Source organism: Lepidothrix coronata, unplaced genomic scaffold (assembly GCF_001604755.1).
Source record: "Lepidothrix coronata isolate B3197 unplaced genomic scaffold, Lepidothrix_coronata-1.0 Scaffold137, whole genome shotgun sequence".
Lineage (NCBI taxonomy): Eukaryota > Metazoa > Chordata > Aves > Passeriformes > Pipridae > Lepidothrix > Lepidothrix coronata.
The window spans coordinates 46408-50235 of NW_016690317.1; positions in this window are offsets into that span (position 1 = coordinate 46408).

A 3828-nucleotide genomic window follows, 5' to 3' on the forward strand; every position below is an offset into this window, starting at 1 on the left:
TTCCGTGCATCCCCATCCAGAGGGTTTGGGAGAGGAGGAGGAGGGAAGATATCAGAGGTCAAGGTTTTGCTTTGCTCCCCATCCTGTGACACTACTGGACCCTCTCCTGCCCTCCCAGGCGGCTCTGGCTGCCTTTCCCATTTGCATAACTAATTAACATATTGAGAACCCTCTCATTAATTCCATGGAATGCCCGGCAAAGCCTCAAGAGCTGCCGGTGTCCGCCCAAACCGCCTCGCAAAGGCCGGGGCTGCCAGAGGGGAGGGTGCTCCGACCCATCTCCCTGAGCTCTGAGGGGACAAACCTGAAATAAACCCCAAAGAAAACTCTATTCCTGGCAGGAATGGTCACACCAGACGCCCAAAACCCCTTTTTGGAGGGTGATGGGATGGGATGCTGCTCATCCCTGGTGCATTCCCAGCGTTGGGAAATGAACGACTCAGCCTGGGGTTGGCAGGCTGTCTCTGGGCCGAACACTGGAGATTAGGGATAATCTCATTTAAAGCATTACTAATAAAAGTTACTAAATTCGTCTATCTTGAGGGGTTTCCCTGGAGGCTTGAGGTGGGATTCTTTTTTTCCTCCAGCCTGAAATCGCCCCAAAACGTGTCTGGCATCTCCAAAAAAAGCATGGGGGTGATGGGTGGGATGAAGGATCAGCTGGGGTTTGGCTTGTTTCTGTCCGGCGCATCCCAGTGTCACCTGCAGGACATCACCCAGGATGTTCCCGGATAATCTGGAGCGGTGCCTTCGTCTCCATGTCTTTGTTGGGAATATTTCAGCTCTGGGCTGCGACGGGAACAGCTAAAATTACTCAGGAGGAAATCCCATGGATGGTCGGGCTGGAGGAGGAGGGTGGGAGGAAAGAGGCGCCTGCCGGAATGAAATCCCGGCCGTGGGTTTGGCAGGGACTTGTTGCACGGCAGAGCCGAGCTGGGCCGGGAAAAGGAGTTTTGCAGCCATCATGCCAGGCTGGAAATTTGGGGAAAACCAGTTCCCAGCACCAGTTTATCCTATTTATTCCCGTGGGAGCCGTGTTGCTCGGAGCAAAGGTCGGATCCCGGAGGGCTCCGGCTTTGCAAGAGAGCTCTCAGCTCACGTGTGGCCTTTTTGGGAAGAGATGAGCTCCAGGGAACGTCTCAGGGACGGGGATGTTGGGTCTGTGCTTGTGTTTTCCACCTGGATTTGGGATCTGGTTTATCCGTCCCACTGTGCTTTACACAGGCTCTGGGATTGCTCCTTCTGCCGCAAATCCCTTTGGAAAACAGTTTGCACCGGGATGCTCCTGGGAAACCTTTGGGAACTTTCAATTTGTAGCAGTTTTGCCAGCAATTTCGCCAGGAATAGGCTTGGAAAACTCCGAGCATTCCTGGAGCATCACCTGGATGGGTAGTTTTTGGGGAATTCACTTTCCCATTCCCCTTTTTCCCTCTCCCCCCCCTACTAAATATTCCTGTGCATCCTAGCGAGACCTGCCCGCTCCAGACAAGGGTTGGAAAAGCCGGCGCTGATCCCACTGGGACTGTTTCAAGGATCCAGCCCTGGCTTAACCCTTTCACCAGCCCATTCTCACCACTTTTCCCGTGGGAAAACATCCCCACTCCCCCTTTTCTTCACTGGGGTCTGGATTTTAGGGAGAAGGGGGCAGATGGATGAAGATTCTTTGGAGGGGGAATTTAAATGTTGCAAAGCTCTAATGTCCCCAAATCGACGAGGGACCCAAATTAGTGATGTCCCCAAACTGATGAGGGCCTGAAATTAATGATGTCCTTAAATTATTGATGTCCCCAAATTATCAATGACCCCAGATGAACCCCACCAAATCAATGTACCCAAATTAACAAGGGTGCCAGGGGGTTAATGGCAGGAAAATATGTGTCCCTCCCGTGTCCCCCCCCACATCTCCCCCGTGTCCCCCCCCGTCTCCCCTCTCATGTCCCCCCGTGCTCCCCCTCTTTCCCCCCCTGTGTCCCTCCTCCTGTCCCCTCCTTTTGTCCCCCTCATGTTCCCCCTCATGATGCCTCAGTTTCCTGGAGGAATATCACACCCATGACCAGGGTTTGGGGGTCCTGTTACCCCATTTTTTGGGGGGTGGGGGTCACATGTCCATGTCCCTCTTGCGTCCCCCTCGTGTTCCCCCTGTGTCCCCCCCATGTCCCCCCTCGTGTCACACACATGACCAGGGTTTGAAGGTCCTGTTACCCCATTTTTTGGGGGGTGGGGGTCACATGTCCATGTCCCTCTTGCGTCCCCCTCGTGTTCTCCCTGTGTCCCCCCCATGTCCATCGCTGTGTCCCCTCCTTGATGCTTCAGTTTCCCAGGGGACAATCACACACATGACCAGGGTTTGAAGGTCCTGTTACCCCATTTTTTGGGGTGCGGGGGATTGCATGTCCCCGCTGTGTCTGTACCCCCCGTATTCCCCCCTCGTGTCCCCTCCTTAACGCCTCAGTTTCCCAGGGGGCAATCACACACATGACCTGGGTTTGGAGGTCCTGTTACCCCATTTTTTGGGGGTGGTGGTCGTGTGTCCCTGTCTTTGTCCGTGTCCCCCTTGTGTCCCTCCCATGTCCCCCCTCGTGTCACCCTGTGTCCTCCTCTGTGTTCCCCCTGTGTCCCACTCTTGTCCCCCCCATCATGCCTTAGTTTCCCGGGTGACATGACTGGGGTTTGGGGGCCCTGTTACCCCATTTTTTTGGGGGCGAGGGGTCGCGTGTACCCCCTGTGTCTGTGTCCCCCTCATGTCTCCCTGCGTCCCCTCGTGTCCTCTGTATTCCTCCTGTGATCCCCCTGTGATGCCTCAGTTTCCCGGGGGGGCAACGATCTGGGTTTGGGGGTCCTGTTACCCCATTTCTCCGGGGGATTGAGGGGGTTGTGTGTCCCCGCCGTGCTCCTGCCCCCCTCGCGTCCCCCCCCGTGTGCCCCCCGTGGTCCCCCCCACAGCCCCGCTCCTGCGCAGCGGAGGGAGCGGGCGGGCGGTGCCACTGCGTGGGGAGGGGGGGGGGCTGCGCGTGGGGGGGAAAGAGGAGGAGGAGGAGGAGGAAGAAGGAGGAGGAGGAAGGAGCGAAGAGGAGGAGGGGGAGGAAGGAGGAGGAGGAGGAGGAGGAGAGGGGGAGAGCAGGGATGCGGCGCCCATTCCCCCCCCCGGCTGCGGCGGGGCGGCGGTGAGGGAGCGCGGCGGAGAGGGAGACAAGATGGCTTCCTCCTGAGGGCCGGCGCCGAGCGGGGCCGGCGGGGGCTGCGGGGGCAGCGCGGGGGCCGCGGCGAGGTAAGAGCACCCCTTCCCCTCCAAAAAAACACCCCTCTCTGCACCCCCAAAACACCCCCTCAAACAAAAATACCCCCTCTCGGGGCATGCGGGGCGGTGCGGGTGAGGTTAAAGCCCACCCCCACCCCCCCCACCGGTGCTGGCGGCCCCGCGGGGCCGCGAGGACAAAGCGGCGGGGCCGGGGGACACTCACGGCCCTACCCCCCCTTTGGGGCTGTTTTCCTTCTTTTATCCCTTTTCCTTCCCCTGCAGCATCGCTTCGTGGGAGGGGGGGGGACGGATGGAGACGGGAGGGGGACAAGCCCTAAGGTGCCCCCCCTTCCCATTTGCATTACCCCACATGCTTGTGGCCTGTATTAATTATTGTTATTTATTAACCGATGCCGCCCATCGCCGAAATGTGCTGAGCTCAGAGGTGATGATGCGAAACAAGGGCGATGAGGCTCCCCGCTGCGTGACGTCACCCTGACGTCACCGTGCTGGTGGCAGCTGTCACATCCCTCGCCGTGACGAGGACTCGGGGTCCGGCGCGGGCACCCCCCGCTTTCCGTCACGCCGGG